Genomic DNA, 14129 nt, shown 5'->3' on the forward strand with positions numbered 1-14129 from the left:
CCATAGTGCACACACATTAGCCAGACTACATGTTTATTTCTCAACCTACATATCGACTCTCCACTCTGTGTAGTTTACAACAGTGAACATCCAAAAATCTATCAAATAACCATTATTCTTACAGTCAAAGTGGATTTTTATCAATAGCATTCTTTTCAGATTTCTTCAGTAAACTATCTACCAAAGGGAAGGTATAAACCCTTCTGCTATGAACAGTTATCACATAAAGATATGTATTTCCATCCTGGTCATGTTATTTGGGTTTGTGTGATCTTTATTGGGCCACAAGAATATTAGCATCTGGAAGTCAGCAAGTTCTCTGAAAAATCAAACTGGTGACTTGTTGCCAAAGATGGTACCCAAAGAGCTATTTATCCAGCATTTATTCCCTGTGTCATTCCTTCCCCTTGAATCAGGACTGGACCTGTGACTAGGTTTTAACCAATAGAATAAAGCAGAAGGGATGCCTGTGACTCCTAAAATCAGATCCTAAGGAACATCGAAAGTATCACCCTAAGTCTCTTGGAGCATCCTCACTGGGAGACGGCCATGCTGTAAGGAAGCCCAAGCTAGTCATGTGGAGAGGCAGCTTTTAATTTGGGGTTTTTTAGAAATCGGAATGGGGGGAGAAAAAGAAATTGGAATAGGAGTATGAGAGGCATCTTTAAGATACAGATGTCCAAACAGCCCCAAGCTGTTCCAACCTTCAGAGCCCAGGTGCAAGTCGTGTGAGTGAAGCAGTCTTCAAACAATCCCAACCCTAGATATTATCTGGCTGCAGTGTCATGATGGACTTCAAATAAGAACCACTCAACTGAGCCCAGGAAAGCCTTAGAACCACAGAACTGTGTGTTAAGCCGGGAGTCAGCAAACTACCTGATGCAAACCAAATCGGGCCCACTACCTTGTTTGCTAAGCAAAGTTTTATTGGCACACGGCCACACTCATTCATCGATGTATTGTCTATAATGCTTTCATGCTGTAATGGCAGAGTAGTAGAAACACGGCCTTCAAAGCTGAAAATATTCATTCTCTAGCCCTTCTCAAAAAAAAAAAAAAGTCTGCCCCAATTGAGTCAGAGAACACAAAACAGTTCTGTACCCTCCCTTTGCAGGTAGGATGGTGGTGAAGGAGGTTGGACCGTGGAAGACCTGGGGTAGGGGAGCCGCCTCACTCCCTCCCTCCACCAGAAACAAACAAACAAAAAAGTTTGCCAAATCTGTGTTTTAAGCCACTAAGTTTGGGGGTGGTTTGTTAGGCACCAGTAAAGAAAACAGAACATGGATAATTTCACAATCTGTATTTTGCAACTGAAGGATACTGAAAAACCGATTTCTAAACTAAGTACTATAAAATGTTGCCAAGGCCACTTGTTCCTTTGCCCACATTCTTTCCTGGAGCAAATGTTCTAAGTGTTCCGATTCCATTAGCAGAATGATGACTCAGCACAAATTCAAAGGACTAAACCCGAGTTTGAATCACAGCTGGGTCAATTTTTTTTTTTTTTTTTTTTTTTTTTTTGAGACATAGTCTCACTCTGTTACCCAGACTGGAGTGCAGTGGCGTGATATCGACTCACTGCAAACTTCGCCTCCCGGGTTCAAGCGATTCTCCTGCCTCAACCTCCCAAATAGCTGAGACTATAGGAATGCACCACCACGCCTGGCTAATTTTTCTATTTTGACTAGAGACGAGGTTTCACCATGTTGACCAGACTGGTCTCGAACTCTTGACCTTAGGTGATCCGCCCGCCTCGGCCTCCCAAAGTGCTGGGATTACAAGTGTGAGCCTCCGTGCCCGGCCACAGCTGGGTCACTTTCTAACTCTGTAACCAAGGATGAGTTAATTAATCATTTTTTTTCCTGCTGGAGAAAAGGGAGCCTCACAAATGTTGTGATTAAGAGCACATGCTCTGGGTTCCAATCTGAGGTGGGAACTTGTTTGCTGTGTGTTCTTGAGCCCACAAGCCTGACCTCTCTGTGGCTCAGATCCTGCGTCTGTAAAATGAAGAAGGTAATATTAACTGCTTCATAGAATTCTTAGAAGCATTCAAATCATTTAATGTTTTGTGAAGTACTTAGAGTGCCTGGCACAAAATATAATCTTCATCTAAATGTTTATGGGTGAAAAAATACTGACTTTAGACCAGGCGCGGTGGCTCACACTTGTAATCCCAGCACTTTGGGAGGCCAAGGTGGGCAGATCACTTGAGGTCAGGAATTCGAGAGCAGCCTGGCCAACATGGTGAAACCCCGTCTCTACTAAAAAATACAAAAATTAGCCAGGCACGGTAGTGGGGGACTGTAATCCCAGCTGCTTGGGAGGCTGAGGCAGGAGAATGGTTTGAACCGAGAAGTGGAGGTTGCAGTGAGCTGAGATTGCATCACTGCACCCCAGCCTCGGCAACAGAGCAAAACTCTGTCTCAAAAACCAAAACAAAAGTAAAGAAAAGAAATACTGACTTTAAAAGTTCAAAAGCACCCTTCAAGATCTGTGCGTCTCAGTTTCATCATCTGTGAAATAAAGTAAAATAATTTCTCACCCTTCCCATGGTCATTGTGAAAACTAAATAACATAATCTTGTTGTTGGCAGTATTATCATAATTGTCATAATACATGATTGCTTATGATATATGATTGCTTTTAGAATTTTATAATCTAGCTTGTTTTTTTTGTTTGTTTGTTTTCTTTGTTTGTTTGTGTTGAGACGGAGTCTCGCTCTGTCACCCAGGTTCTCGGCTCACTGCAAGCTCCGCCCCGGGTTCACACCATTCTCCTGCCTCAGCCTCCTGAGTAGCTGGGAGTAACCACACGCCCGGCTAATTTTTTGTATTTTTAGTAGAGATGGGGTTTTACTGTGTTAGCCAGGATGGTCTCGATCTCCTGACCTCATGATCTGCCCACCTCGGCCTCCCAAAGTGCTGGGATTACAGGCGTGAGCCACCGCGGCCGGCCTATAATCTAGTTCTTTTAGAAAGAATGAATGTGAAATGGAAATATTTGCCCATGTGAAAGATGGCATCTATTCTAAATGTGCCTCCAGGAGATGAACTCTACCCTCCTCTCTGCTGATGACACCAGCGTTCACCTGATGTATCCGTGAGATCATCAGCTGTTACATCCAAGACAGTGGTTCTCAACTGGGGGAAAATTTTCTTTTTTTTTTTTTTTTTTTTTTTTTTTTTTAAGACAGGGTCTTACTCTGTCACCCAGACTTCAGGTCTTGGTGGGCTCTGGCTCACATAACCTCCACCTCCTGGGTTCAAGTGTTTCTCCTGCCTCCCCAGCTCGGTGGCTGAGTTACAGGCACCATGCACCAGGCCTGGCTAATTTTTTTTGTATTTTCAGTAGAGATGGAGTTTCACCATGTTGACCAGGCTGGTCTCGAACTCCTGACCTCAAATGATCCACCCACCTCGGCCTCCCAAAGTGCTGGGATTACAGGCATGAGCCATCACACCTGGACAACCAGGGGCAATTTTTTTGGTTGTCACAGCTGGAGAAGGTGCTGCTAGTGGCATCTGGTGGGAGGTGAAGTCTGCTAACTACCCTACAAGCCCAGATAGCCCCGACAAGAAAGAATCATCCAGCCCCAAGTGTCCACAGTGCTGAGGTTGAGGTAGAAGATTTGGTCTAGGATAGGTACCCTCTCCTAGGCTTGAATTAGAGCTTCTTTTCCAGTCAGCCCGTGTCCTCATCCATTACTTTGAAATAGCCTGGGTTCTCATCTGTCTCCCCAGGAAATCTGGGGGTTAGGGGGCCTCAGGGACTGGGTCTGTTTTTATTATCTCTGTCTCAGCAGTACACTAGGTTTTAACCAATAGAATAAAGCAGAATGCTTCAGCAAACTAACACAGGAACAGAAAACCAAACACCGCATGTTCTCACTTCTAAGTGGGAGCTGAACTGTGAGAACACAAGGACACAGGAAGGGGAACAACACACACTGGGGCCTGTTGGGGGTTTGCGGGAAGGAGAGCACCAGGATAAATAGCTAATGCATGCTGGGCTTAATACTGGTGGGTTGATAGCTGCAGCAAACCACTTTGTTTGTTGCACATTAACAAACATGCACGTCTTGCACAGGTATCCTAGAACTTAAAATAAATTAAAATAAGAATAAAACTGAATGGACCCTTTTCACAAGATGGTGCCGAAAGCAAAGGAAGCTCCTGCCCCTCCTAAAGCCCAAGCCAAAGCGAAGGCTTTGAAGGACGAGAAGGCAGTGTTGAAAGGCATCCACAGCCACACACAAAAAAAGATCCACATGTCACCCCACTTTCAGCCGCCCAAGACATCGTGACTTTGGAGGCAGCGCAAATATCACCGGAGGAGCGCCCCCTGGAGAAACAAGCTTGACCGCTCTGTGATCATCAGTTTCACGCCAACCAATTAAACCGCAAGTGAACCGAACGACAGCAGGACGCTGCCTTCGTATAGATGTTTTTTTTTTTGAGACAAAGGAGTCTGCTCTGCCGCCCAGGCTGGAGTGCAGTGGCGTGATCTTGGCTCACTGCAAGCCTCTACTCCCCGGTTCTTGCGAATTCTCTCAAGCTCACCGGTGCGCTGGGACTACAGGCCCGCCACCTGCATGACTAGTTTTGTATTTTTAGTAGGGGCGGGGTTTCCCGTGTGTCCGGCCGGGATGGGGTGCTCGATCTCTGACCTGCATTGATCCCGGCGCCCGTCTCACGACCTCCCAGAATGCTGGGATTACGGAAGCGAGCCGCAGCGCCGACCCATTATAGATGTTGAAATAACAAAACACGAGCTCAAACAGGCTGTGAAGCTCGATTGACTGTGGGAGAGAGGGAGGGCACATGTTCAGCCGCCTCCTGGTTTACGATGCTTTGGATGTTGCCAACAAGGTGGGATCATCAAGCTGAGTCAGCTGGCTAATTCTAAAATATCATTATGTCTTTCACCACAATTAAAAAAAAAAAGGAGGGGCGGGGCGGTGGCTCACTCCTGTAATCCCAGCACTTTGGGAAGCCAAGGCGGGCAGATCAGGAGGTCAGGAAGTCGAGACCAAGCCTGTGGCTAACACAGTGACCCGTCTCTGCTAAAAATACGTGTGCCTGGCAGTGGGGCACCTTAATCCCAGCTACTCCAGGAGGCTGAGGCGGAGAATAGCCCTGGAGCAGGAGGTGGAGGTTGCTGTGGCGAGATCACGTCACTGCACTCCAGCCTGGAGCAGAAGAGCAGAATGTTATCTCTGAGAGATAACATTGGAGCATGTGTTTCATCTTTCTCCCTAAAGAATCTGAAAAGTCAACAAATGAAACTCAGATTATAGTTATCAAGCATAGGGTGCGACACACAAGTGCTCAATATTCATAGTCTGGGACGTGATGGGAGGAGAAAAAGGGATGTTAACTGTTTTCTTGGATCATCAAATTTTTTTTTTTTTTTTTTTTTTTTGAGGACAGAATAATGCTCTGTCACCCAGGCTGGAGTGCAGTGACATGATCTGGCTATTGAAAGAAAAAATGTCTTTGATCTTAAGAACAGCTACAGAAATGCTGACCTCGGCGTGTGTTTCCCTGGCACAGGTTCCCATTGTTTCCTGTTCACTATCCCGGTGTGAGTTAAAGCTGTATCCACTTCCCATGCTGTCTAGAATTTTTAAATAGAAGTTGTCTATATATCTATACCTGTTTATTTCCATGTATTATTCTATGCTCTTTCAAGGTGTTTTTTGTTTTTGTTGTTTGTTTCTGGGGCAGTCTGGCTCCTCAACAGGCTGAGCGCGGTGGCCGGATCTCGGCTCTCCAGCTCGCCTCCCGGGTTCCATGTCTCCTACCTCAGCCTCCCGAGTAGCTGGGATAGCCTTCTCCCTATGCCAGCTAGTTTTTTGTATTTTTAGTAGAGGCAGGGTTCACCGTGTTATGAGATGATCTCGATCTCCTGACCTCGTGATCACTGCCCATCCCGGCCCCTCCAGTACTTCAGGATGGGAAAAGAAAACTGGCCACCCATGGCCTCCGAGGTTGTTATTGAGGAGTAGAGGTTAACTATTGTTTTTTTGTGATGTTCCTTCTATTGACAACTATTGCAAGTTAGGTCGTGTCCCCAGCATGGTATATCCTAAAAAGCCTGGAAGCCAAGTATTTGTGAAAATAGCCTTATTTGCAGAAAGGGAATTAGCAGAAGTGATCAAGATGAGGTCGTTAGTGTGGGCCCTAATCCAATATGGCTGGTGTCCCTATATGAAGAAAAGAGGCACAGAGACAGACACACAGAAAGGCCGCATAATGACAGAGACAGAGATTGGAATGGCCCATCCTCAAGCCAAGGAACACCAAGGATTGTCAGTAACACCGGAAGCCAGGAGAAAGGCATGAAACAGATCCTCCCTTCCAGACATCAGAGAGAGCGCAGCCCTGGTGACACCTTGATGTCAGACATCTGGCCTCCAGAATGGTGAGAGAACAAATTTCCATTGTTTGGAGCCACTTTGTAGGTGGGTCTTTGTGACAGCCTCGCTGGGAAATGAATAGAAACCCTCTAAGCTGCAGAGTGTCTTTCAGATGGTCGGAGAACCATGGAGTAGTAAACCCTGCTTTCTAATTCCTGAAACAGGTGGGTTATCACTAAGAAAATGTAAGAAACTTTTCTCTATTCCAAAATTACCTTCGCCCGGTGCTGGAAGCAGTGACTGGTTTTCAGCACCTCCTATTGTTGCAGCCTTTTTTTTTTTTTTTTTTTTTTTTGGAGTCTCGCCCTGTCGCCAGGTTGGAGTACAGTGGCGTGTGGCATGATCTTGGCTCATTGCAACCTCTGCCTCCCAGGTTCAAGTGATTCTCCTGCCTCAGTCTCCCGAGTAGCTGAGACTACAGGTGTGTGCCACCATGCCCGGCTAATTTTTGTATTTTCAGTAGAGACGGGGTTCCACCATGTTGGCCAGGATGGTCTTGATCTCTTGACCTTGTGATCCACCTGCTTCAGCCTCCCAAAGTGCTGAGATTACAGGTGTGAGCCACCGCACCCATCCCTGTTGCAGCTTTTTCACTATTGATGTTCAGTAAGTGGGAGAGAGTATTTGTTATAGGTCTTTTACTCCCACCGCCAGCAAGCTCCAGGTTCTTGTCCCACAACCAAGAAGAATAAGAAACATCAACACTGGAGACTGAGTAAGGCAGAGTGGGATTTATCAAGCGGAAGTGACAGAAAAGCTGTCAACAAGGGGAGGAGACCCAACAAAGAGTTGCTGGCTACAGGGCTAAGTTCAGTGGTTTTATGAACTGGGAAGTGGGAGGAGTGTGCTGACTGGTCTGTGGGCCACTCAGGAAGACACACAACAGTGAAAAGAGTCAATTAGAGGCTGAGGTGAAGGCTTGGCCTGCAACCAATTAGGGGCTGGAGTGATGTTACACTTTATGCAAATGAGGATTTGGCCCACAGCCAATCACACAAAGATAGGAATATGTAAAATAGGTGAAAGGTAAGGACCAATCCAGAGGAAGCATGTGAAGTGAGACAAATGTGCATCAAAGGGAGGAAAATGTGTCCAAAAAAGGAGTGGAATTTGTTCGTCTAAGTTCACGGAGTAGACGTTTCCATTCAAGGACGCGGGCTGTTTCTTATCTAGGGGCTGCCGCTTGACATTCAGGCTGTTCTTGGTCTGAAGAAATTTTGCTGATGTGAGCTCTTTCTTATCTGGGGCCTGCAGCCGAATTTTCAGGCTGTTCTTTGTTTGAAGGAGTTTTACCAAGGACTCATCCTAACTGCCTTTCTGACCACTTTCTTCCTACGTCCTCTTTCACTATCCACGGCCCTGGTCCCCGCCCTTGGGGGACATTGACATCTTCTCCCAGGTCAGCTCCTCAAAGGTCTAACTCTGGGCCACAGTGGACGTGATTCTTCCAGCTCCAGAGATTCCTGCCAGACAGGGAAAGAACCCAAACCAGATGCTGGAGATAAGATCTCAGGAGCCGGGCCGGGCGCGGTGGCTCAAGCCTGTAATCCCAGCACTTTGGGAGGCCGAGACGGGCGGATCACGAGTTCAGGAGATCGAGACCATCCTGGCTAACACGGTGAAACCCCGTCTCTACTAAAAACTACAAAAAAAACTAGCCGGGCGAGGTGGCGGGCGCCTGTAGTCCTAGCTACTCGGGAGGCTGAGGCAGGAGAATGGCGTAAACCCGGGAGGCGGAGCTTGCAGTGAGCTGAGATCCGGCCACTGCACTCCAGCCTGGGCGACAGAGCGAAACCCCGTCTCAAAAAAAAAAAAAAAAAAAAAAAAGATCTCAGGAGCCGATCCCAGCCAATCTGCCAGTGCCCATGTGGAGCCATGTTTAGGTTTTATCTATTCATTTTATTATGAAATGTCTCACACATATAGAAAAGCACGTAAACAGGCTGGGCATGGTGGCTCAGGCCCATCATCCTAGCACTTTGGGAGGCTGAGGTGAGCAGATCACTTGAGGTCAGGGGTTTGAGACCAGCTTGGCCAACATGGCAAAACCCCATCTCTACTAAAAATACAAAAATTAGCCAGGTGTGTTGGTGCCTGCCTGTAATCCCAGTTACTCAGGAGGCCGAGGCAGGAGAATCACTTGAACCCAGAAGGCGGAGGTTGCAGTAAGCCGAGATCATTCCATTGCACTCCAGCCTGAACAACAGAGTGAGACTCTGTCTCAAAAAAAGAAAAAAGAAAAGAAAAAAGAAAAGCATGTGAACAAAATTCTCTATGGCTATCATTTTGCCCTATGTCTTCAGACAAAGACTCCAGTGAGAAAGTCAAAACACAATGGAGGCTTCTTCTGAAGTCTTTCCTGAGTCTGTTGCTCTGCTCCCCTTTCCAGAGGTGAAATTGTTCTGCAACTTCCTCTTGGTGTTTACGATCGTGGTACCTCTCCCCACTGCTCTGTGCCTGTGAACATTGCCTGAGCATCGTCTCTCCATAATTAGAAATCTGCCTGTTCCTCTGACATTCTGTGCTGAGTGTATGCAGGCTGAGAGATGTAAGGTCCCATTCATTCATTCAACTGTAGTGTCATATTCCACATATTCTGTAACTTATCCTGTGTTTTCAATTAATCATTCATCCCCAGATTCAACTTTTCCATTTTTCACAGTTGCAATGTTGAAATACACATTTTTTTTTCTAGTTTCCTTGTGCATGTATGAAAATGCCTCCAAAGACATGTATCTCTACAAGTTTCAACTCCACTTATTTTCTGAAACGCTCCTCCAATGCCACCATGCAAATGAACAGATCCACCAAATTCCAACAGCCTGACCAACAGGTAGTATCGTCCCATTTTTTTCTTCCAACCTATAAGAAGTGACAAGCTACATGCGTTACTGTGATTTTGATGTGTATTTCCCTGATTACCAGTATGATTAATAATCAATTGTATGGTTTAATGACCCTTCTATTTCCCTTTTCTGTCAAATGATAATATCATTTGCCTTTTTAAAAAAGATATAAGTGCCGGGCACGGTGGCTCAAGCCTGTAATCCCAGCACTTTGGGAGGCCGAGGTGGGCAGATCACGAGGTCAGGAGATTGAGACCATCCTGGCTAACATGGTGAAACTCCATCTCTACTAAAAAATACAAAAAACTGGCCGGGCGAGGTGGAAGGCGCCTGTAGTCCCAGCTACTCGGGAGGCTGAGGCAGGAGAATGGCATGAACCCGGGAGGCGGAGCTTACAGTGAGCTGAGATCTGGCCACCGCACTCCAGCCTAGGCGACAGAGCGAGACTCCGTCTCAAAAAAAAAAAAAAGATGTAAGTATGGCCAGGCATGGTGGCTCATGCCTGTAATTCTTTGGGAGGCCAAGGCGGGTGCATCTCCTGAGATAAGGAGTTCAAGACCTGCCTGGCCAACATGGTGAAACCCCACCTTTACTAAAAGTACAAAAATTAGCTGGGTGTAGTGGCACACCCTTGTAACCCCAGATGCTCAGGAGGCTGAGGCAAGAGGTTCACTTGAACCAGGGAGGCAGAAGTTGCAGTGAGCTGAGATTGCACCACTGTACTCCAGCCTGGGCAACAGAGTGAGACTCCATCTCAAAATAAAATAAAATAAAATAAATAATAAAAAATTTTTAAAAAAGATGTAAGTATTTAAAGCTAAACTATTATCTCTAAGATTTGTCTGTGTTCCACAAATGTTGATATGTTGTGTTTTTATTTTTATTCAGTTAAAAACCCTTCTTAATTTCTAATTACTTCTTTGACCCATGGGTTATTAAGATGTGTGTTGTTTAATTTAAAAGTATTTGGAGTTAGGCACAGTAGCTCATGCCTGTAATCCCAGCACTTTGGGCAGCCGAGGCAGGTGGATCACTTGAGGCCAGGAGTTCGAGACCGGCCTGGCCAACATAGTGAAACCCTGTCAGTACTAAAAATACAAAAATTAACCAGGCATGGTGGCAGGTGCCCAGCTACTCTGGAGGCTGAGGCAGGAGAATCACTTGAACCCAAGAGGCAGAGACGGCAGTGAGCTGAGATTGTGCCGCTGCACTCCAAAGTGGGTGACAGAGAAAGACTATCTTAAAAAAAAAAAAGCTACATTATAGGATATAAATCACAACTTAGTAAAATACTACCTGTACAACTTTATACAGGTACGAAATTAGCTTTCCTAGTGGAGAACAAGTATAGCTATAATCCAGGACAGAGCATGAACTTGAGCATCAATACGAAGGATTGTAGTCCAGCAGTGAGCACAGCCTCTCATGTATCTGTAAATGCTACAGTCCCGTACAGAGCATGAACTCGGTGTCACCTGGGTTAACTCTCCTCAAGTACAGAGGGTTCAGAATGTTACTGACACAGGGTAGCTGTCAATAATTTTTGTTTATTCACTGTGTCATAATTGTTATCACTATCTAAAGTTATTTGGTAATACTGAGGAATGAATCCCCTTAACCATTTGCTAAAGTTTAGCCATTTGGTCTTGTTGTAGAGATCATTCTATCTGCCTAGATAGAGCACATGTGCACCCTCAGGTCTTTGCTGGCGAAATTCTGCTCATCTCTGAGAGATAACATTAGACGTAGCCTGTTTAATCTTTCTCCCCTAAAAGTACAAAAAGGTCAACAAAGGAGTGAGACTCACATTTACGGATTATCAGCACAAGGTGTGACACACAAGTGTTCAATCTATTCACCTAGCCCGGGACTGATGGGAAAAAGGGATGGTAACTGTTTTCTTGATCATCAAATGTTCTTTTTTTTTTTTTCTAAGACAGAAATGCTCTGTGCCCCAGGCTGGAGTGCAGTGACATGATATCGGCTCATGCAACCTCCGCCTCTGGGGTTCAGGCGATTCTCCCGCCTCAGCCTCCCGAGTAGCTGGGATTACAGGCACCCGCCACCACACCCAGCTACTTGTTTTGTATTTTTAATAGAGATAGGGTTTCACCATGTTGGCCAGGCTGGTCTCGAACTCCTGACCTCAAGTGATCCGCCCACCTCAGCCTCTCAAAGTGCTGGGATTACAGGCGTGAGCCCCCACACCTGGCTGATCATCGAATATTCTAATTTAAACATTGCTACCTTCAGATTTGGGGGTTAGAGCATTCATTAGATGATACTCATTTTAGCTTAGGGAAGCCCATGGGGAAATGGTGGAAACCAGATGGTTCTATAAGTCCTCCCAGCATCCGGAGGCCACGTATTCAGTAGGCACCCTCCCTCTGGCTTGCTGTTTGAACATGTGCAGCCATAGGCCCTCTGAGCTCTCAGAGCCCTCCACCGGGAAATAAAAGAGCTGGACCAAGGAAATAATCGTACTTGTTAGGATTTTCAGTGTGGTCAATATGAGAATTTTCTTAACTCATTCCCTAACACTGAAAGTATGTAATGAATGCCTGGTACGTTAATGGCCATACAGAAAACCAGACTGGGTCCTGTCGTCCAGTTATGGCTGAATATAAATCCACTCTCCATCTGTGTGGCAACAGCAAGTTCTTGACGTTCTTACTCAAAGAGGGTACAGTCTACACTTTCTCAGTTTCCTTGCAGCTTGTTATGATTACAGGATACCTGTTGTTTACTTTTATATTAAAATATCTTCAAACTTAAAGACGTCTTACCAAAAACAAACAAAAACAACAAAAGATTCTTGTAGGCAAGTCACACAGACTAACCAATTGTAAATTTTTTTTTTCCCTGTTTGGGAAGGGTTTAGAAACTGGAAATACTAGATTCGGGAGAACGGCAGACTTGCTTGATAAGGGACCAATGTTTGTGCAGTAACTTGGAGTGTGGTTTGTTTCTGAATCTTTAATTAAAACCTGGAATTGGCCGGGCTCAGTGGCTCACGCCTGTAATCCCAACATTTTTGGAGGCCGATGCAAGTGGATCACGAGGTCAGGAGTGTGATACCAGCCTGGCCGACATGGCGAAACCCCGTCTCTACCAAAAATACAAAAATTAGCCGGGCATGGTGGCACACACCTATAATCCCAGCTACTCAGGAGGCTGAGGCAGGGGAATCGCTTGGACCCGGCAGTCGGAGGTTGCAGTGACCTGAGATCATGCCATAGCACTCTAGCCTGGGTGACAAGAGCAAGATTCCATCTCAAAATAAATAAATAAATAAATAAATAAAATTTAAAAAGTAAAACCTGGGATTATATATCCCCAATAGATATTCAAACTTGAACCACAGTCACAAATGCCAAAATTCTTAATATGTAAATTGCAAAAATTCTTAATACTATTCTTTGCACTGTATTGTAATCATTTTATATATACGAATATATATGTGTATATATATATATTGCTTACGTTGTTTGTACAGATGTGGACCACCATTGCAACAAAATAAATTCTTTTTGCTCTAAAATATTTATAAAGAAAATACTTAAATGCTATGTATAGGGTGGTAATAAGGGAAAAATCAAGTATTATAAACAAGAATGAAGGTTTTTGTAAAGATTTCTCTTCAGTGCTTTGCAAGGTATAATTCCAGGCACATTTTCCCTGAAGTTATGTGTATGTGAGTATTCTCATTCTTCCCAACTTGCCTTTGAAGAGTGAAAAACCATTATTATCAAGCAGATTTCTATTCAGCTTCTATTCCTGCCCTGCTGTTTGTCCCTTAAGAATGAGTTTCTTGGATGTTTCCAATATGTGATTTTTTAAAAAAAATCACCATTTTTTAGAATGGTGATTTTAAATGTGTGAGTGCATGCATTATTATTATTATTATTATTATTATTATTATTATTTATTTTTTTTTTTTTTTTTTTTTTGAGGCAGAGTCTCACTCTGTCATGGGCTGGAGTGCAGTGGTGCAATCTCGGCTCACACTGCAAGCTCACCTCCCGGAGTTCAGCCATTCTCCTGCCTCCAGCCCCTCCCAGTAGCTGGGACTGCAAGGCATCGCCACCTGGCTAGTTTTGGCCATTTTTTAAGTAGAGGCGGGGTTCCTGTGTTAGCAGGATGGTCTCGATCTCGACCTCATGATCACGCCGCCTCATACTCCCAAAGTGCTACAGGCGTGACCACCATGCATTATCTTATCTCAATTATTTGCACTGATCCACCCCATCTCCCTAAGCTAGAATTACTGCCAACTGATCTGTTACAGAGGTCCTTTGGAAACACATAACTAACACTTAAGGTTGGGTGCTGCTAATTTTTTTTTTTTTTTTTTTTTTGAGACGGAGTTTTAAGCTCTTGTCACTGCCAGGCTGGAGTGCAGTAACAATCTCGCTCTGCAACCTCGCTCTCATGGTTCAAAAGCGTTTTATGCCTCAGCCTGCCAATCAGCTGGGATTACGAGCCGTAAACCCACCCGCCGGCTAATTTTTGTATTTTTGGCGGGGCGGGGTTTCTGCGTGGTGAGGTCAGGCTGGTCTCCAAACTCCTGACCTCCAGGTGATCCGCCGCCTGCGGCCTCCCAAGTGCTGGGATTACAGGCATTGACACCGAGAGCCCGGCAGTGCTGCTCATTCTTTGTGAAAATCCCGTATTGTTAGGAACCGGGGAGCTGCCACTACCTCTTGATTTTTCCATCTAAAAATATATATGTTTGTCAAATCTTTCCATATTCATAGTGACTTTTCAAGTCTTTGACCTCTAAAGATTTGCAGTCTCACATTTTATACCTATTTAAATTGTTCACAATGATTACATACGTCAGTCATCAACTAAAAGTTGTACTT

This window comes from Papio anubis, chromosome 20 (genome assembly GCF_008728515.1).
Source record: "Papio anubis isolate 15944 chromosome 20, Panubis1.0, whole genome shotgun sequence".
In the NCBI taxonomy this organism is placed as follows: Eukaryota; Metazoa; Chordata; class Mammalia; order Primates; family Cercopithecidae; genus Papio; species Papio anubis.